The following is a 23,491-nucleotide window of genomic DNA, read 5'->3' as shown; positions in this document are numbered from 1 at the left end:
CGAATTTGTTTCCTATTACCTAAATGATTACTCATGATATAACTGCTACATTGTGGGGAGGGGGGTACTTCACTTTTATTACCTGAATCTGCAACAGTGGGTGGGAGAAACACTGTCCTTCAGTGCACTTAACACAGGTTTCTCCACATACTGGATTTACTCACACAAGAGAAGGGTTGTTAGATACACCCTGACTTCAAAACTCCTCCATTGACTTCCTGAAAGATGGAATCTTAATATCTTTTAGGCACATTTTTTTTTCCTGGGGAGGCGCAGCAGGTATTGAGGCTTCACAAACTGCTTCTAGGAAATCATATGTGTATAAGGGAAAATATTTTCTGTTGGGTGGCATTCAAAAAAACAGAAGTTCTTTATGATTTGTGTCACTTACTGTCCTCTGGGCTTTCTGTCTCTTCTATCAAGGTTCATTTGTCAGCCATCTCTTCTTGTCGACTCTTGTACCACCCCTTTCTAATCATCCATAACTCAAGCACTCAAGCATGTTGAAGGACTTTTTTTCTTCCATGTCCCAGCCAGAGACACTGCACTTTTGCATTACTGTCATTATTGGTTGTAGACAGTTTAGTGTTTGACATAATAGTCATGTACAGCACTACTACACCCTGGGAAATCTACTACCCCCTCCTCCTACCACCAACAGTTGACTCCATAGCCACCTAATTTAACAGCCACTTCAATCAGTCTGTCCCTCACACTACTGAAAACGAATGCTTCTCCCTCTCCAGCCCTACCATCCACAACTGTAACTCCTCCCTCTCTTCTGTCTTTATCATGTGCCAGCACCAGTGATAAAACAATATCTCCAAAAGCTAAAAATAACACTCCCGCAGCCAACAACCTACCACCTGAATACCATCAATGGCTGCAGATGCACACCTACTCTCAATACTGACTAATAGATCCACCACAGAAAACTATGTTCCCTCTATCCCCTCCATCTGGGAAAAATCTCACATCATACCACTGCACTCAGGTGGAACTGCCACTGACCTCTCCAGCTATTGGCACAAAGTCATTTTTACCCCTTCTCCAAAATATTAGAAACTTGGATGCCTGCATTCCGAACTTATAACCTACCTCACCAAAAACAACAATCATCTCTCCCTCAGAAAACATGGTTTCTGACCTCACCACAGCACAAGTGCCCTGCTTAGTTTGACAGAAACCATAAATACCAACAGAAATAATGACAATCTAGTATCCTCCGTTTTTCTGCACACATCAAAAGCATTTGACACTATCCTATCAACACCTAATTAAAGAACTAAAATCCCTATCCTTGTCTCAGTCATTGCTTTCCTGGTTAATCAGCTATGTTTGTGGCAAAAGAATACAGTGCTGCAGTGCACGAATATCACAAAAACACAATATGACAATGAGGATAGCCTACCTCTTGTGGCATGGCCATTAATGTCATGTAATTGATGATGCTTTTGAACTCTTCTATCTCAGACACGCCCTTCGCTGGTAACAAGTCCAATATCACTTACTGCTGGGGCCTCTTGGCACATAGGAGTGGTTATGTTTGAATTCATATTGTGTGGGTATGGAGGGTCAAAGTGTATTATCCAGCTTTTGATTCCAGGGGCCAACCATGTAATGGAGAGCATGGATTAGCAGGAGAAAAGATAGATTAAGACCATGGGCTCAATTATTGATCCAGTTCAGATAAAAGCAACATCAATGAAGTACCCTGGGGCTGAACAAGTGCCGCTAGTCCATGTGTATGGGTGGCATTGTGTATGAAATAGTAGGTACCTGAGTTACAAACTGCACTTCTGAAATCATATAACACATGTACCTTCAGAAAAGACATTCCCACATCAGCTTTGCTCTCAGCCACATGTGCTCAGCATGGCACCTCTCTGTCCCATTATGTAGGGCTGTGAGCATGAATGACACATCGTGTAAATCCCCTGTTAAGTCTGCCATTTTTCATTATTTATTGTTCCTAAGTTGCTTTCACTTCTCCACAACATAATTCAAAATGTTTCCTCATATTTTCTTTCCCTTCTTATATAATCCTAGTTTCATTTACTTATATCTTTAAACTCTCATATTTTTCAGCTGTCTCGTAAATGTCCTCTTCAACTTTATTATCAGAGGAAAATAGATAATCAAGTCGTCAGTATCAACAAAACCCTACACAACGTTTTAGCCAAAAATTAATCCATTTGAGCTTCCATTTGGGAATGGTTTCCCTGATAACCAGTTCCAAAACATGTGAAAGTCAAATCATTTCTATCAGATACCCTTGCCTTAGATTTCTTTTAACTCAAATCCTCTTTCCAAAAATAATTAAACTCCTCATCATACTTCTCAATAATCAATTTTAAACTCTCATCAGATTGGGAATACCAGAGTTCCTTAACAAATTCAATAAAATTCACGTCTAACTCTGTCATCTGTAAGAAATTAAACATAAATATACACACGTTATGCCCCTCCAAACTGATGCCCTGCATTATATTGCTAATGACCACTTTCTTTAAACTAAACCAGAAAAAAAAATACCAGAAACTGTTAGTGTACATGGGGACTGGTGTGTGCCCTCTTAGCTATGAGGTCTTGTAATTTTCCACAGGTGATATTTACCAGAACCACTCGACAAAGGGGATTAGAAACTGACTGTAGGGACATTTATTTATTTGACAGTTTGTTTACTGGGATAGTCCACTGGGCCAAGAAAAGCCTGCTTTCCATGGAGTCCTGGAGAGAAAAGTTCCACGAACAACAATATAATATGAAGACAATGCATTTACATTTATGTAATACTATTGAAGAATGATGGCATTACACAACATGACAAAAAATCTACTACTGCAGTGAAAATACAGTCAAAAAATGCAAAAGGTAAAATTACACATGCACACACACACACACACACACACACACACACACACACACACACACACACACACACACACACACACACAAGTCAATTAAAATACGAACAATCTATTGGTGCATATTCCTGTTACATTTGTTACAATGTGAAATAACACAGGGCTGACATTACAGTTTTACATGAAATCTTAGCAGAGTTAAAGGAGGATAGGAGGATAAGAGGTGTTAATTGTTGAATGTAAGAAGGGTGGGACAATAAGAAAAAAAAAGTCGAACAAGAGTACATATGTACATACATACATACTTTTTGGCATCTTCCTAAATATCTGTAAGACTGAAAGGTGTTATGTGTATCCATATTATTGAAGTAAAATAGTCATCATCAGCCCCCCACCCCACTCACGTTCCACTGCATATTGCAGAGGTTCTGAAGGCTGTACTCACAAAACCCTCAGCTATATCTCAAGAATCTATAGTCTCAGTAAAACTAGAACCTCATTTCACACGTGCGGTAACATATTACCAGGCCTCTTAGTAAATGGGGATGCCAACATAAGTAAAACAGACGTGTATCTCTTGTAGAATTTGTGAAGACCTGTAACACTGTTCTGATTGTCTGGAACCAAAATTAGACTTAAATCAGTTGGGACAGAAACGATTAAGGCTAAATTTGACATGGCCATAGTGCAAGCTGTAGAAAACAATCTAGAAAGATACTTCTCATGGCTATACAGCACAACAAGGTAGAGTGGAATCATTGAATGATTTAGAAAAAGCACGGGGAAATGTGTGGGCTTAGTAACATCCTTCCATCACCTCCAGTGGCATCTAAATATAACAACACTTTGGCCTTCAGATTTACTCATTTCTCACTGTACAAATATCTATTTCATATGGTTTGCCAGTAACGTTTAGATGTTATTTATAATTTAAAGTATGTTAACTATGAAACAGAAAACACTATTAATAATTTAGTCATTTTAATTCTTCACAAAATCTGTTATCTGGAGTTAAACGTTTTACTGCACAAATAATGTGCTTGTAAGTAGGCAGTCTTGTCGGGTGCCATTGATTTCTAACTAATTGCACCTCATTCATTTAGCTCTTTTTATGGTGACCATCAGTTCATTGTGCATTCAAGTTAAGGTTTTCAGCAATGTGAATGTGCCAGTTCAAGTTTCACTTGTACTTTTGCCATCAAATGTATCTGACACTGATCAGTTACTAACATAAGTACATTTGTTAGGCTTACTGTTGAAATGTCAGCACCCCAAATGCAGAGTGCTGACATTCCCCTCTCCCCCCAAAAAATGCAGGAGAACAGCGTATCTTGAATATCACTCGTCTGCTTTAAACTTTTTTTTTACAGTGGGACAAGCCTCCTACACCTCCAAACTTATATATACTAACTCTGAGATCATTCTACCCCAGAGAAAAGGGAATACCCTGAGAAATGGCATATTGGACTTGTGTATATGTAAGTCTGATTTTTCAGCCATTAAGTCATCATGTTTTGGGACTCACTCTAGAGTGCCCCAACATTTCCAATGGTTATCCATTTTTTACCAACAAAGCTTCTTGGATTACAATATTTGGCATGACAATTTCTCATTCTATAGTGAGAAACAGGGCACATTCAATAAATTATATGACAGAAATGGGCACAGTGCTTTACTATGAAATATTATCAGTTGTAGTCTAGAATAAATACTATTACATTCCTCTGTAACTTGCTTTTGCAGTTGTTTTTCATAGATTGTACAATTTGTCACACTGTTTTGAAAGCATTATTCTAAGATTTTCTGGTATAAAGACTGGACTGCAGTTTGGAGATATACTTTCTGGAACTTAAAAAAATAATTTGGAATAAGGTGGTGGCGGTGGTGCATTGTCACCTCACAATTAGACGCTGTCCTGTTCGATTCTCAGCTAGAGCGTCTTCTGTATGGAGACGTGCATGAATGGGCGTATCTTCGTTGAAGGTTGTGCGTCAGGGCTGGCAACTCGGCACGTAAAAATCTACTGCCAATCATTAGCGGACCAGAGTTCCGCTGTGGCAACCCCTAACTGGGAAAAGCAGAAAGACACAACTGCAGATTAGAACTGTGCAATTCTTGTATATCATCATTTAAGGTCTGTGGTATGACATTTTACAATTGCTGGAAACAAATGAATAGACATAGTATTGCATGCAATTAGTAAGGCAAAAAGCTTAGGAGTTTTTGTAAAGCCTAGGCTTAATGATGCAGAACTAGTTCCTTCTAGAAGACTCTTAGTAAGAAAATTTCCTGGAAAAGCATTAACAACCTGCTGAAGGATCCTAGCCCCACTTATGTACTATTGAATTTAACCAGGCATTCTGAAATTACATTGGCACAGCAATTGCATTCTGTTACTATTTGTATAACATAGCTATCAGTAATTGTATTATATTACTACTAACGTCTCTCAGTACCGAAATGCAGCCCTTTGTTTTCTCTCTATCTCTATCCCCCTTAAACTTGCTGTAAAGCAATTTTCTACTGTCCATTTTAAATTACTTCCACTAAAAAATATTCTGTGTCTTAAAATAAATTTAGATAATTGGCAAAATGTATATAGGTACCCTACTGGAGAACACATTGCCTGGTACAAAAAAAAGTCCTTGATTTCATGTCAGCATATTAAGCTGCTGTGATGCATGCACTAAATAACAGGAAACAGATGTCATTTTTATATGCTCGTTAATGTGACTTTGCTGCTTAGCTGGAGTAAAATTAATAATATATATTAATAATAGAGAGATAAAATAATAAAAAGTCGAAAAGCAAAAGTAACTGCAGGAGCAGCTAAGGATTTGGCATTTTACTTTGCCCTTGCTAAGTGCAGTTTGAAATGCCATGTTTCGTGAGGTGGAAAAAAAAGTGTTAAGTAACTTGTATATTTTATAGTTGCAGTCAGGTAGTTTTGAAATGCTGCAGTGATAAGCCAGTTGTTATGTTTTAACAGTTCTATGGTGGATTGTTTTTTTCCTTTATAGACTGAAGAAAGCATCATATAACATACTGCAGTAATGTGTGTGTGCGCACGTGTGTGTAAGAGGGACAGAAAGAGAGAGAGGGAGAGAGAAAACAGGAGAGCACATAATCTCTCAATTTCTTTGCTCTGTAATTCAGTGCAGAAATAGATCAGGAGGCTTTCCATGAACATGCTCTCTCTGAAGAACAAGACGTGTGAAACAAATTAATGTTTAATGACTGACTATAATCCTTAAGGATTTCCTGGAAAAAAGGGACACAGCAGGAATATGAGACAAAATCAGGGATGATATGCAAAATCAGGGACAGCTGAGAAGCATAGGGAGCTCTGTGATGCCTTCAGGACTGGCCTTACGCATAAGCCAACTAGTCGATGACCTAGGGCAACATACTTAGAGGGATGCTCTTTCCGATTTATTTATTTAATTATAGAGCAACAAAATATGCAGTTTCTTCACTCTAAAAACTAAATAAATAAAGATTCGGTGTCCTGCTTCAACAAAACACACTTACCCTGCAGCATGACAGTCTCCCCGGAGGGGAGGTGCTCTACTTGGACCATTCAAGTCAATGAAGCAATGTCACATTAGGTTTCTATGACATCACAACTTTCAAATTGTAGGGGCAAAGCCAACAGACTGACAGGAGTCAAGGTTGGCATCAATCTGACGTATTTTGTTTTTAATTAAAACTGTATAACATTCTTAAAAAATAAATAATAAAAAGTATAATGTTCTAAAGTGTGGCTCTAGTGCTTGTCTGTTCAGGGATTTGGGATGTACGTTCTCTCCTCTGGGAGGGCACTCATTGATAATGCTTCCATAGAGGGGAGGTGTCATTGTACATGGTCATTGAGAATGGGAGGAGGAGCAGGGAGTGGGTAGGGCATATAATGAAACACCCCAGGATGGAAGTATAGAAGGATGGCCCACCAAGGCACCCTTAGTATCCACAACCAGCCCCAACAATACCAGAGTAAGTCCAGGAGGATAAGGAGATGAGTTTCTAGATCTGACATGGGACTAGGGCACTGGGAGTTGAGCCATTTGGGTGATGCCTCAATGGTGGGGCGAGCTTTTCTCCCAGGGCCTCCACTGAAAATGGGTCAATTCGACCCAATGGATTTGCCCGATAATCAAATTGCAAATAAATAAATAATAAATAAATAAAAACAAAAACAAAGTTCTCTCTCTCACTCCTAATCCCTAGTAAAACTGGTAATTTGGGGAAAAGGTTGTGGATTACATTTAATAAATAATGACAGTAGAATTATAGACCTTTTGTGTTAGAAAATGCTTGCTATTTTGCACTGTTATTTTGTCAACTCCTCATGTACTAATATTCTAAAAATGTGTCCCTGTGTCTGGAGGTAAGAGGCTGAGAGCTGTGGGGTTTGGGGTTGGTTGGATGATAGCAACTTGATGCTCATTCGCTCATTCTTAAGTAGTCACTACTATCTGGTTTGCAGAACTAGTGTGCGTTAGTGATATGTAAGATGCACTACTTAACTTGACTCTTGATATATACAGAAAGAGTAGATATAATTGCTGGGGCTGCCTGTGGAGGAAAATAATTAGCTGCCTGCAGTTTCCTTATTATTCTGGTGCTGCAAAACTAATCTGACGTATGTGAAGCAACTTTGACTATGTTAATGTGTGGTGACTGTTTTTTCAAATGAAGGTGAAATGCATTCTAGTTACAAGATGGTTACCCTCTTTTATCATAACCTGGCATCTGAATTGTACAGAAATATGGCTATAACTGCTTGTTGGGGGTTGTTTGGATGAAAGTATCTGATCTTCTTGTCACTTGCTTAGTTTGTCACTTTCTAAAGGGGATAAATTAAATACATAACACCCGGCCCTATAGAGCTTCTGAGGAGCTGTTTAAGTGGACTTTGAAACAGGCTTTGTAGGGTTCTCTTTTCTGAATACTACCTAGCCTAAACATAGTCCTGCTCAGAGGCATACACAGAAGGTCGCTGTAGCTTTTGTGGGGAGCTGGGGATAATGTCATTATTTCTTTAACTTTCCTCCCAAACCCCAGAGGTCATTATCTTGTGTAGGGCTAGGGACACTATGGAAATTATTTCTTTAACTTTCTTAACAAACTTCAGAGAGAAACACAGAGGAGTAATGAGCTTGTACAGGAGCAGTGTGCTATCTAAAAGTAAGTTGGAAACATTACTGTAATTATTATTTTTTTTCATTTTCTTCACACTCAAACATCAGATGCATATACAGGTGGCTATCATTTGGGGGTGGGTAAAGACACATTTTGTTTATACATGTCTGACAGCAAATATGTTCTGCTTGTTTTTTCTGTTTTGTCCAAGTGTGATATCAGAGGGGTACACATAAGGTGGCTGTATTTTGGGGCTAGGGATGAGGAAGCATGCTGTATATGCATATGGCAGCAGTGACTTGAAGTATGATTGCGGACATTTGTCCCTTAATTTTAATCCCACTTTAACACCAGACAAGTATACACAGAAAGTGACTATTATTTAAGGCGGTGTAAATAGGCAGGTAATGTTTCGAAATGTGAGTTATGTATCATCACAAGCATTTATCTTAAATGTCTATTGTATACTGCTATTTGGTTAACTTTGAGCATGAATCCTTGGAAACAACTCATTTCTTCTTAGAAGTAAAAAGTATGATTGAATTTCTTTCCTTATGCTTGATTTTTGTTCAGACTGTCATTGAATCAAAAGGGTGGAAAAAATCTCACCTCAGAACATCTATAACTCCATGTCTTCTGATACCTACTGGTCCCAAGACCTCCAGCTTAATTTAGTTATTACATGTAGTCTTAGCCAGCTTGGGTGTGTTGAAATGATTCACTGTTATCACACTATAGTCTTGGTCATTTAGAGTTTTGTGAAAGGAGCAGGGCCGGCCTTAGCTGAAATGGCACCCTAGGCAAAGTACTGCTCTGGAGCCTCTTATGCCCCACCGACACCATACTCAAGGAACACCCCTATTTGAGCCACACCCACAGATGGATCACTCTCACAAATGCCACTCCAGTTCTTTCAATGTTTAAATGCATGAAAAATCAGTCATACTGTAACAGACACCTTGTAGTGTAGTTAAGACTGCAATTGAAGGCTGAATTCTCCTTAAAAAACCTGCTTGATCTGTTGCTAGTGTAGAGAGTTTATCTACAGTCATGAAAGACAGTATTCTGAGGTGCAACAACTCTGAGAAAGGGTGATCCATTAAAGCACAACAATTAGCTGATTCTAGTTCTGATATTATATTCCAATATCAGTAAATGAGGTAGCAAGTAAACAAGTAGAGGCAGTCAATGTATAAAGCAAAAATTTTCAATCAAATTGAAGCACATGACAGGGACCCATTGTATCAAAGCAGCATGTAATGGCAGATGAACTGTTCAGCAATATAACAGATTTGTAATACTCACACAGAGTAAAAACATAGCAAGAGCAGCAGAAAATGACAGATCTGCACTGGATAAGCAGTGATGTAGCTTAGTTATCTGGTGCCCTGTACATTTCCCCCAAACTGACACACCAACACCTCAAACTTGACAAGCAAAAAAAGTTTTAAAGTTGAAGATCAAATGTTCAGACACTGCAGCAAGCTGCTTGCCCAAGATGCAACAAGCAGCTTACCATGTTACTTAAATCACTCACCAAGCACTTTGGCACTTCAACTGTGCCCATAAATGTGGTATCAACATTTATTAAGCCCGTATTGTACTCCTGCACCACTGCACATACCGAATGCATCCCCTAACAGCTTGCAGCAGAGCAGTCACTCTTTTGGCTCACCCTAGTTGTGGCTCTGATGTAAAAGAAAGGTTATTCTACACCAAGTATGTTCCCAAAGTAGGAAAACCAAAGAAACCACAGTCTCCAACAGAATGGGCACTGGCTGACATTCTTAGTCATTTAAATAAGATCCATGTGCATGGCCGAAACAAATATACTCCTACTGCTACAGATTCACAATAGTGAATTAGTTCCCAAATCAGTAGTTACCCATCTGTGAGGTTCACAAATGAACTGAAAGGTATAATGACATAGGAAGACAAACTGACAGCTCTGTCTAGAAAAGTCCACCTACACTTGATTCTGCACACAGTGGGGAAAAAACAAGGAATAAACTACTACACCACTGCAGTTCAGACACACTGAAAAGAAAAGCCACCCCAATCTGGTCCAGCACTGCTACCCTACCGAGTTCCTTCTGTGCTTGGGAAGAGCTGTATATTGTAACCTTATCCCTGTATCAAACAGACAAACAGGCATACACAAGCTGAAAAAATATCATATTACTGCTCCCTGCAAATTGCAAAGTATATGTTTGTATCTTTTGTGCTTTCCTGAAGAAATAAATAAAGAAATAAATACATATATATATATATATATATATATATATATATATATATATATATATAAATAAAGTTTGCTGTGATTGCAAGTAAGCAGAATAAAAAGAATTGTCACCACAAATAATGAATGTCTCCAGAAATCATAACAGAAGTGCATTGCAGCTTTGGAAGTTCATAGGCTGGTACTAGGCTATCGGCACTAAGGCCTATACAAAAGCCTTGCCATAACAATTCCCTGGCTATTTCTTCCCACACTATTTACTTCCCTGGACCCCTGTCTAGCAGGGCAACTAACATGATCCCCGGGGTGAATTTCCTTTCTCCCATCCAATCATCAAGGTTCCTTCTGAAGAGGGCCAAAGAGGCGCTTTGCTTGACATGTATGGGCAGTCAATTCCAGAGTCTGGAGAGTCTCTGCGTCAGGAAACTATCCCTCCAGCATGTTTTGTTTATTGTGATGACAAGGTTTAGATCCCTGGAGCAGGGATTGGGATTTCTTTAAGTGTAGCATGTCCAACAGCTCCGGGTTTGACATGGCCTTGTTTATTAAGAAGAGCTCGCCTCGGAGTAGACTTTATGTGACAGAGTATAGCTGGAGTTTTTTAAGGCGGTCAGCATAGGGCATCTGCTTTAGCCCTGTGATTCTTTTAGCGAGGTTTCTGCGGCCTTTCCAGTTGTTGCAGATGTCTTGAGAGGTACATACCAAATGGGGCATTGTATTCTATAATGGGTCTAATGAGGGATGAGTACAGTGGGAGAATGACCTCCTTTTTTCTGGATGAAAAGCCCTTAGTGATGAGGTGTGCCACATAGAAGGATTTCCTGACCGTGGCGATGTGGTTATTGAAGGTGAGACCACTGTCCACCTGTGTCTGTAAGTCTCTTATCGCACCTTCGGTGTTTAGTGTACTGCCACCTATGTGGTAATTCACAGGTACATGTTTTTTCCCAAGGGGGGGGGTAACTATACATTTCTTGGCATTGAGCTTGAGCCCATGGTTCTGGCACCAAGCATCTGTTTCTGTAAGGCCCTTTTGTAGCGTATCCACATCACTTGACTGACCCCTGTGGGACTCCGCTTGTGACTGGTTTAGAGTCAGACATGACGCCTGCCACTCTTACCGTATGGGTTCTGTCTGAGAGCCAATTGGCAACCCATCTCGTGACATGGGGGTTGATATTTAAGATGGTGAGTTTGTCTATGATTCCTGAGTGTGGAATGGTGTTGAATGCCTTAGCGAAGTCCAGATATGCTGTGTGGACCACCTTCCCTTTATCTATGACCTTGGTGACTGTTTTGAAGAAGTCAAACAAGTTAGCAATAACCATGCCATAATACAGGCATGACAAACATGCACACAAGTTTCACATACACACACACACACACACACACACACACACACACACACACACACACACACACACACACACACACACACACACACACACACACACACACACACACACACACACACACACACACACACACACACACACACACACACACATAATACACAGGCAAAGTTCAGATACTATAAAATTAGTTAATGAATGACATCTGCATTTGTTTTAACATGGTCACTCCTTCCATAGCTTTCTCCTTGCTGCCTACCATTAACTCAACTGATGGTGCTAAAAATTGCACAGACCACCAATGGCTATTGTCCATATGGCAATACAGAAGTCTTGTAAATAACATTTAGCACTATATCCTTGCATGTCTATTCCCATATTTTCACTTACAGCCCCTTGATCAACAGTAGATTGTCCAATGCAGAAATGGAAATGGGAGGCAAAAAGGTTGCTGCATGTACATTCAGTACTAGGAATGATTCTGTTGTAAAAAGACAACATGCTTTTACTCCAATTTGTTGCTCTAATTTTAATGCCTTCTTACAAAGCTGCAAGAATGATTTCCACAAATTTTATGATACCAAAATACATGAGTTTATGATCTTATCAGCTGGTGAGAAAGAAGTACTGCATGGTGTACAGAATAATGACAACATAATTATTGAAAGTGCCAGAAAGTGCATCTCATTTGTGATTGCGGCTAGAGTTAAGTATTTTAAAGTCACAAATGAATTACTAAATGACTTGAATTCTTATAACCTTATTTTAGGGATAGATCTCACACAAATAATACATGTGAACAACAGCAAAATGTATGAACTCAAGCAGTTAGGATTTTGTTTTAGCAACTCAGCTGAAGAATATCACATCAAAAATGCAGCATCCCCTTATGCCCCACTACAGTATCAGTATAGAAACAAACTCAAGCAGGTTTATGTTTTTCTAAAACTATTTTTTAAACCCCTTTAGTCAGACAAATGCAGCATCCCCTCATACCGCACTACACTATCAGTATAGAAATAAACTCAAGTAGGTTTATGTTTTTCTAAAACTATTTTTTCCCCTTTAGTCAGACAAATGCAGCATCCCCTCATGCCCCACTACATTATCAGTATAGGAACAAATTCAAGCAGGTTTATGTTTTTCTAAAACTATTTTTCCCTTTAGTCAGACAATAACATTTTTACATTTCACTAAATAAAAGAATACTGACCTCAAAATAAACAAATAAGCTTACTTTTTTTCCAGAGTTTCTCAGCTCTTTTCTTAACTACTTTACAGCAGATCATGAATAATGCAAAGATAAAAAACAGAGTATGCATTCTGATTTCAAAGGTTTGCATAATCTATCCAACATATGATATAGTTATTAACATCAATTTGTTTGCTCATTTTCATCTTTCATAGGATCTACTTTACTTTATCAAATTACCATATTACCGAACCTAAAATGATAGAGACAAGATCGAAAGTTTAGAACGATGAGAGTGAACAAGATCAGAACCTAGAAGGACTGTAGAGAAAATGATCACAGCAAACACAAATTAACGTAATCGTTTTATAGCCGCTGCTGTACAGAACTTTGAAAAAATGAGTTTCAAAGGAACGGTAGTTTACTGTTATTATTCCCCAGACCCCGACTTACATTAGCCAAGCAAAAGCAAATAAGCAGCAATGATGAACCAAGCAAGGGAGGGCCGGAGGCACAAAACAAAAACCCCAAGGCCAAAATTGCTGTTTGTGTAGCCCACGTGCTGCAGAGAACTAGTCCAGACCACTGATGAGTCACTCATGTCCAGAGATAACAACCAGGAAGTACCGAAAGCCAATAGATGCGCCCGCCTCTATCTCGTCAACGTAGAAAGAAACAAGAGGCAGGCATGAGCTGAGTTATATACACTCGATTGGAGCAGTAGACAGAGACGTCAATGGTATGAAAGCATCACTGATTGGATGCTTTAAATAATGCTGAACATGAGTAGCCACTCAGATTCATCACATAGATGCAGGGGGGAGGAAATGGAAGAATATAGTAGGGGCTGTGTTATGTACTGTGGAAATTCGTGCTTTGTACTACAAAGTTGGGGAGGGAGCAACTGCTAGCCTACAGTATGGGTGGGGGGGGGGGGCAGTGAAAATTGGAAAACAAGTAAAGAAATGTGAGCTAAGAAGTCATTCCATTAAATTGTGCCCTTTTGAGGCCGGCCTGTATGGTGCCCTAGGCAGGCGCCTAGTTCGCTTATGCCCAAGGCCAGCCATGGAAAGGAGTTAGGGAAAACAAAGTTGAAGAGCAAGACTGATTTTCTTCCCTTAATCCCAGTTTTATTCAGGCCATCCCTGAATGTAAAGGTTGTGTGAGTATATTAGATATTGTTATCGGTGCTAGCACAACTGGCTGAGGTTTTGTAAATAATTGTAAATGACCCTGTTTTATATATGCCAGCATGGGTGTCTATAATTTTGTAAATAAGTTTATGCCTTTTGATTATCACTCTGATTTATGCAAGATGTTTGAGTGTCAAACAGTGTTCTTCTGGCTGATGAAATGTACATCCTCTTTGTAAAGAAAGTTCTGAATGCATGTTACACAAAGTCAGCTGACCTAGATGTAATGTCACTGTGTCCCAGGCCTGGGAGAATAGAATCTTCCCTGTAGCTGTTTGTTTACTTTTCAAAGTCTGAAATGAGAGTAGAATTCTCATGGCAGCTTCCTGTTACTTTTGAAAAAGATTGGCTATAAAAGTAAGTTCTGAGTCAGTTGCTCAGTTTTTCATACAGTTGTTTCCAGAGCTGTTCAGCAGCAGTTTATCATTCATTTTTTTTCCAGGAGAGTAGTTGTTCCAGTCGCTGAGGACAAACAACAGTCTGGCGTGTGGACATAATTTCTCATCTTACCTTGCAGAAGTAAGAGTATAATATTGCCTTGCTAAATTATTTAGATTAGATAGGGGCAGGTAATCTTCAGATAGTCAGGAAACTACAGCTAGATAGTTAGTGGTTTTCTAAAATCAATGTGAGATCTGTTCTACAGTATTATTTTCATATTTCCTGTGTATGAAACTCTGATGTTTATTGGAATCAGTTATTCAGTATTTATATGTTTTAAACTTTTTATTTAGTATTAAATGTTTTACTAACTCTCATTGCAGCTGGTTATTAAGTTTGTATTTTTAATAACTTGAGAGTATTTATGCTTATTGTGATAACACCAGGACCACTCCAAAAAGCCTTACTGGTTGGGAAGCAAGCTACCACTTGTTTCAATATCTATTTTACCCAGTACAATTAAACACCCCTTTTGAAGGGTATTGTGGTATCTGACTGGTGGCAGCTGTTACCTTGTAATTTGGGCAAAGAAACACAGCAGGTAAATCTGTGTCAGTCTCTCCCAAGAGTGTGTGTATGTGTGAATATCAGACATTTAAGAATGAGTGTGTCAGATATCTAGAAATGGGACACAGTGTTCTGCAGTGGTTAGTGTGGAGACTCATTTGGGGACCTGGAGTGAAGTATAGAGGACAGTCCCTGGTTTTGTAACTTGTTCCTGGTGTACTCTTAGGAGAAACTGTATATTTCTATCCCTGCCTTTAGTGACGGAGACATTAGCGAGGATTGAGACTCCTTAGTTACTGCCCTGGGGTAAAGAGGGCTCATCACAAGTTGTTTAAAAATTCAAAATGCATCTCAGAGCATTTAGAACCAACATGGCTTCTAGGGGCTGCACTTATTTTCACTGCAGTTACTACAGTGCAGTCTTGATCAGTTAGGGAAAACCAAACGCTGAAGAGCAAGACTCAGTTTCCTCCCTAAGTCATGATGTTTGCTCAGGACATCAATGTATGAAAAGGTTGTTTAAAAAGACTGCAAAATACACCTCAAACATCTAGAACCTCATGCTTCTGGAGGTCACTCTCAGCTTAATGCAGTTATTTCCACCCCAGTTATTACAGTGTAGTCTTGGTCAGTTAGGTTCAGTTGAAAAACAAGACTAAATTTCTTCCCTTAATCATGAGTTTTGTTCAGGCTATCATTGGATGTAAAAGCTTGTTTAAAAAGACTGTAAAATGCACCTCAGAAAAGCTTCTAGAAACACCCCTAGCACAGCAGCAGAGGGCAATGGGTGGTAGCCCATCAGTCAAGCCACCTTTAAAAGAGACAGAAGAGTTTCTGACTTCCCTGCATGGGGAGGGGGGGGTCTGATACCTCTACTTGCCACACTGGAGTTTTGGATATAGGTCCAGAACTAACCCAAGAATATCCACTGAAGATGCTCCATATCGGTATATTTTGAAAAGATCAAGTATCTGCATAGTGGCTAAATTTGTGGTGTAGTATGGATTAAAAGCATTATTACAACTTTTCAGAGAAACATTAGGGCTTCCAATTCAGAGACCACCAGCACAAGGTGCGTTACATAGTATACTGTCCTGCCACTATATAATAGAGACTTCATTCATTCACTGGGATTCAGGTACTGGTGACAGGTCTTACTTAGTATGGATAATTTATTTTGGAATCTCATAGGGAATGTTTTATTAGGCTCCTCTGCCATGGCTATACCACTGCCTTATATAGGAGACATGTCAAGCTCTAATGATGATGGCAGCCAAAGTTTGTCATAGCCAAGGTTCATGGAATTACTGCTGCACCTTAGCAATGTGGTGTCCTCATCCCAATCCCACTCAGTGAATGTATTCTTTCCTGCCTGTAGAACACACCCAAACACACAGGAGGAAACATAAAGACAGGAAGTCATAGACAGATCTTCTTGAGATGGCATGTCTTCCTCTGTGATGCACTTGGTTACATTGGCTACACTGAGCACATAGAAGATAAGGGTGGACATTATGTTGGTGGCTATTCAGACCATAGGTACTGACCTTACCCCATAAGCTACCTGTCTCAGTGGCTGCAACCCAGCATTATTTGCAGGGCCATAATCCTGGGACAGGCTTTTAGCAGCACAGTTCTTGCTGAGCTGGTAAATGTCTCACAATGTCTATGTGATGACCTCCACGACTAGCCACATGTGCACCATCATGAATGTAAGGCATAGGGTGTTTGCACAAAACAGATGTCTCCATACACCCAGATATCATTGTTGGTCCACTTGTCATGGCAGTTTACCTCTGTTTCTGTTGATGAGTTCCAGTATTTCCAAGGGGAGGCCATGGTCAGGCACATTTAGTACCACCACATCAACTTAACCATCCAGTTTGAAGGTAAGTACTATAGACTGTGGACTTCCATGAGGGTGAGCTACTTGTCGAGAGCTGATCCATGGCAGGGACCACAACTCACAGTCACAAAGGACTCTGCCCTCTCAGCATTGTCTGGGTAATGTCATTTTTCTCTTGATTTATTTCCCAAATCTACTGTATTTTTTACTTCTTTTTCTAATATCACAATGCAGACACCAGCAGCCTGTAATGATCTATTGACCTAAATGCTTAGTTATCTCCCAAGCTTGCTTGCATATATTTAGTATAATATAATTCAATAACATGTAGCACTTGCAAAAAAGACATCTGCATTTTCCTTCACTATAACCTCCCAAACTAACTTTTGCTTCCACACATGCTCCGAAATCTTACATTCAGTGTTCCACATTTCTTCACTTACAAATACATCTTCTTCCTTTTCATTGTAACAGTTACTCCTCTCTAAATATCCTCTATCCCTTCAAGCCTCGTTACTTCTTCCTCTATGCCTTCTACTTGGTTTAGTAAGATAGCATATATTGTTATCACTTGTTGTCTGTGTTTTTTGTTTGTTTGTTTGTTTGTTTAGTAACACAAAATCTGCCCCGTGAAGTTTCCAGGTTCTGTGTGACACCATTCTGCTTTCATATGACATTTTCACTCCATTCCCACTGCTTGTTTACTGTCTCTCTCTGTCTCCTTCATTTTTCATCCTAACAGCTCTTACATGACTGTTCAGTCAAAATCTCATCTTAGTTGTCTTACACCTGATTTTGTTTTCTGCAGATAATATGTAATTATGCTTTTGAATCATATGTCCCTTGCCAAACAAAAACATCTTTGCATTATTTCTGAGTATGGATTATTTAAGCACAATAGTTCAGCTGAGCAGAAGATGATTTTAAGCAGAGGCCCAGGAAATAAAGTTCCAAGCAGTATTTACAACAACAACAAAAAGAGTAAAAGCATGCAACTACAATTTTGACACGAGCAGTATTTACAAACAGCTAGCATGCATAATGCATGGAAATCACAATATTTACAGGAAAGGCACACACAGTTCTGAAACAATATTTTCTACAGAATGTTGTTGTTGTTGTTTGTCTTTCAGCTTTTTCCCAGTAAGGGGTCGCCACAGCAGAACTCCGGTCCGCTAATGATTGGCAGTAGATTTTTTTTTACGAAACACCGAAGTGCCAGCTCGACGCCCAACTTTCAACGAAGGCATGCCCATTTACGCACGCATGTCTTTCAAATGCTACCCAACCGCGGGGAGGACATGCAGACTCCACACAGAAGACACTCCCAAGCCAAGCCGAGAATCGAACGGGAGAATCTCTTACTGTAAGTATCAATGCTATCACCGTACCACTGTGGCATCCATATCAGTAGAAAATAGCATTTTGTGAGAGACAGCAGACTAATAAGAGATGTAGAGTAGTATGTTAGAAGACGGAAGTGCGGTATAGTTTATCAGCTTGCACTCTTACCAACTGTTATTCTACATCACACGTCTTCCATTATACATTTATTGTAACTTCTGATCTGGTATTACATTGCTGAATAATGAACCAACTCAGTGAAGACAGTTTGGCTGATGCTGCTCAACTGGATGCACTGTTCACTGACATGGAATATAATTTGTTCTGAATGGCACCCTTAGAATTTGAGTGAGGGAAGGGCTGCATATTATCATCCCTGCATGGTTGCTCCAGATGCAGTGCTTACTGGTTTAGCACAGAGTGCCATTTTAAATGACTGATCTTATCAATCAGTACATGTTTAAGAAGTGCTTTTTTGGAATCTGAGCATATGAACCATATGAACCCTTGAGGCATTGGTAACTAAATCCAGAGTAAAACTGTCATGGCAGCAGTCAGTTATAGTACAGTTCCTTAGAGCTGTTTCTGCATTCTGAGCAAAGAATACACAGCTTTCTCCAGTCAGTGGTTTTAAAACATTCAACAGTAGATGCATGGTGTACAAGAAATACCTAAATATGTGAATGAGTGGTAAATACAACAATATAATTTCAGTTGATTATCTTAAGAAGACCTGCATTAAAAACCTTGTAGAATAGTAACTTTTAATGTGGAGTACTTCTCTGGTAATCACCTGCTTTGTCACCTGAAAATTCAGAAATCTCTTCTTGCCCACTACAAAACATTTTAATCTGATTTTGTGAAAAACAAATCTAAAAATTTCAATTTTCACAAAATCTATGAAACTCAAGTGGAAAGCTATCGAAGCTAATTGTAGCCAGCATTCATTCATACATATTAGGGAAAAAAATCAAAAGAAATAAAATGAGATGGGACACCATTGTGATGAAAATGGCTAAAGGTCCATATTGTTTAGCTGACCTGAGTGCAGTTAGTAGCCTGGCATTGAAGGAACTGATTGGAGAGAGATGTGAGTGTTTGGCCAAAGGCAGCTCATCCATCTCAAATGGAAGGATGTGGCTTTGTGCCGCTATAAAGGCTTTCTCAGAGGAAGGCCCAAGAATTGAGCTGAAATACAAAGATGCTCAGTAGTTTGAGTACACCCAATGTGCACTTGAATTAAGCTACACACTGTGGGTGCATGGAAGCAGGCAGCAGATATTGCACCACACTTGTGCTATAACAAAGAGGACAGCTGAAGCACTGAGTAACTCCTAACATACCAATAGATGATGACTGCATTTCCTGTCTATTGCCTATTTTTCTGGCACCTTAGAGCACCAGGATAAGAGATCTAATGCACCTGTCAAGGAAAAGGCTCAGTAGTAGTGGGGAATGAGTACTAAAAAGTCAAATAAATACATACATAAATAAATAAATAAATAAAGCAGAACTGAAACACACATAACTTTCCAGACTTGTGGAAGATTTTGAGGTCTTTGATACCAAGCATTTTGCATTCACTCATCTAAAAATACTAGGTATCTAAAACACTAAAAATGAATGAAGCAAAATACATAGAAATAATACCCAAACCCACTAAAAATGATATCACATATCTTTTCTAAACAGGTTTACTATTCCTTCACAAAAGAACACACTGCAAATGTGATCAAGGACTTCTACAAAATAATATTAAGAAGCTGTGACATCTTTGTTGACAGTGATAGTATTTTATCCGGCAAAGAAAGCTTTCACTCCCCCACCTTAAATTCTGCAATCAAAATAACATTTTAACTGACTGTCCTGCATACATTAAGCTTGCCTTTCCAGTATAATTAAATGCCCTTAATTGCTGAAAACAGTCAGGTTTAATCAAGACAGAGCAAGCCTTCATAACTTGTATTGTAAAGGACAAATAGCAACCTTTTTAGGCATACCTGTGCTAGGTATGGTACTATACCGTTAACACTCATATTCTAACAACAGTCTTTTGCTGTTATAATTACATGAATAGGTTCTTTTGGCATACATCACAAGGGAGAGCAGTTGCCTAGACTCCCCCTATTTCCCAGTTAAAATCAGTGTTTACTCCTTAGCAGAGAAGGCATATACTGAAGTGTGCTTAGCTACGTCGCCGACCACAGCGTATCATTATCTCCTGTTTGAAACTACAAGGTAAAGCCTCACAATCAAACCATATACTGATACAGGTTCTACCAGCCCACAGTTAGCTCACCTAACATTTAAGTATTTCCCCAGACACCTTGCACTGAATGCTATCTTCATTTTCATAGGAATTCTGCACCTACCTTCTGACCACTGCTATAGATTGTTTTTGGTGCCACAGTCTGTTTTTTTTATTTGGCACACAGTCAGATTCCAGGTCCAGCCCACTTTGTTCGCCTTGCTGCACTCTGGCTCACTCCGCTTTTTTACCCTACCTGATTTCTCATCCACCCCTGAATACTCTACATTTATACTTTAACCTCCCTGTAAGGGCCCTCCCTCTCACTCCAATAATCCAATAATTATACATCCCTACCTATGATCACTAATCCCTCCCCTACTTTGCTTTCCATCCCTATCTCACACATCTCTCTCCTCATCTCAATAATACACCCACATAAACTAACAGCATGCTAATGTGTTTCCTCTTAGCTCCCATTCTGTTCCTCCTCTCTGGGTTATCATCTTATCACACTAAACCACTGTACCCTTCACTATCACCTACTTTTACCCAAGTAACATTCTCCTACAGTACAGCCCTGCACTTCCCTATCACCCCCCCTCTCTGCAATACCTCCTCTGTTCAGTTTCACAAATTAAAGCATTTGTGTCTTTCTCTTTTTTCCCTTAAACATAAGTTCAGACCTATGACTTACCACTTTTATTTCTCTAAACCTAAATTTCTTGCTATAACACTCCTACCATATGGGGACATTTACCATTGATAGGAATAAGCTGTCCCCTCATCTCCCCCCCTTAGTATTCACCTATTTGGTTTCAGTCAACTTATTTCTTCTCCCACCCAAATCAATAAAAACCCCAGCTCCATTCCTAATTGGATCTTAACTTCCAAACCTAATCATTACCATAACCCACCACTTTACCAGACTCCTTAAGTGATCACCTTCCTATCTCAGCACTAAGACTACCTTCTCAAACCCCAAAACCCCACCTTTATAGAGACTTCTGCTACTTGTCCAACTTAAATGCAGACACTTTCAACAACCAACTCTCCCTTGTCAGTTGGATTCACCTGTACAACCTTCCACTAAATTATGTTGTTCTTGAGTTCAACAATACTTTCTTAAACATACTAAATGTCCTATCACCCATCAGGAAAATTAGGATCAAATCTAGTCCCACACCTTGGCTCTCTAAAGATACCATTTCCACTATGAAACTTAGCGACGGTACCTGGAAACAATGGATAAAGTCAAAATCTTCTTCTCTATTCCTTAAATTCAAAGAACTAATAAACCTTATTAAAAAACATATTTCCCACAACAAGAAAAAATTCTATCAAGAAGCTCAATCTACCCACACTTCAAACTCAAAAACATTTTGTAACACCATGAACAATATTCTTCATCCAGAGAAACCTTCTACAACAAACCTCTTCCCCAGTAAAACTCCTCTTGAAACTGCCACTCTACTAAACAATTATTTCATTGACTCTATGCACAAACTAACTCCCCCCGACAATAATCAATCACAATTCCCCCCACCCCCACCACCACCTGCCTCCATACAGCTTTCTCCCTGAAACCTGTTTCGACTGCCTAGATAAAATCCATTCTACAGAAACTTAAGCCATGTTCTTCTTCCTTCAACAACCTATCCCCCCAATTTTTCAAACTTGCAGCCAGTTCTATAGCATATCCCATCTCAATTCTTATCAACTGTTCTATCAAAGAATCCTCACTCCCTGAAATTTGGTAATCCTTTTATACTATTCCAATGCATAAAGGAGGTAACTCCACTGACCCTTCCAAGTTCCATCTATAGCCATCCTCTCCCCTTGTTCATGGACAATGTCTTAAATATCTACTTCAGGAAAACCTCCTCACCCCCTCTCAACATGGATTTAGGCCCCATCACAGCATGTCTACAGCCCTTCTATCCTTCACCCAGACTATAGCAGAGGCAGGAGATAACAATAAACTGGTATCATGTCTATTCCTTGACCTCTCCAAAGCATTTAACATCATCTCCCACCCTATGCTCCTTACTAAACTAACTGAACTCAAACTCTCCAAATCCTCTAATTTCTGGTTCTCTAGTTTTCTTAACAACAGATTGCAGTCTGTTAGAAGGCAGTCCTCCTACTTGCCTTTCTTACCTAAACAAACAGGTGTCCCACAAGGGATCCATTCCAGGCCCCCTTCTCTTTAATATTTTTACAAACAATCTACTCTCTGCCTACTGCACCTCTTCACTGATCCAATATGCTGATGATTCTACTCTAATTACCCTCTCTGACAGCCCTACTGAACTTCACTCCCTCACACAGACTTCTTTTAACACCATTGAACACTGGTTAATCAATGGCCAACTCATTCTTAACCCAAGGAAAACTAAGCTTCTTCTATTCCTTCCAAACTCCATGCCTAACCTTAACACTTCCTTTAGTCTCTCTTCCCTAGACAACACCATCATTCATGCTGGCTCCCATACCAAACTTCTAGGAATTACAATTGATGATCAACTGAAATTTGACCATCATATCCAATAATCCATCAAAAAAAAACAGTAAAAAAATCTGTTTACTGTATAGAAACAAAACATTTTTATCCATAACCTCAAGGACTTCACTTGTTCAACCTACCTCTTCCTCTGCCTACCCTATGCTCCCTCTATATTTGCCCACCTACAAGCAAATCATTTAACCGAACTTGGGCAAACTTATAACCAGATAGCTAGATTTTCCTGTAACTCCCCTTACAAATCCCATCACTGCCTTGCCCTTAAACAGCTACAGTGTACTCCAACTTTCTCAAATACAGATGACACATTCTCTTCTTTCCAAACCTGCAGACTGTCCCTCTCTGTCCACCCTCCAATGCTTATACAAACCTTATCTATCTCTCCGTAGTGCTGACCAAATGACACCTACAGGCCTAACAAAACAATAGGTAGATTACTTTATAAATGCTCCTTATCTCAGACTTGGAACAAGCACCCAACTAATCTACATTCTATACAATTTTTGATCCATTTCAAAAGAGAATTGAAAAACTACCTTGCTAATTCTGCCTCCTGCACCTGTCACCACCCTACCTAACATATACTCCCCCAACCA

This window comes from Protopterus annectens, chromosome 1.part2 (assembly GCF_019279795.1).
Source record: "Protopterus annectens isolate FY-2018-M chromosome 1.part2, PAN1.0, whole genome shotgun sequence".
In the NCBI taxonomy this organism is placed as follows: Eukaryota; Metazoa; Chordata; order Ceratodontiformes; family Protopteridae; genus Protopterus; species Protopterus annectens.
The sequence above is the reverse complement of the archived record's forward strand: the minus strand, read 5'-3'. Positions refer to the sequence as shown.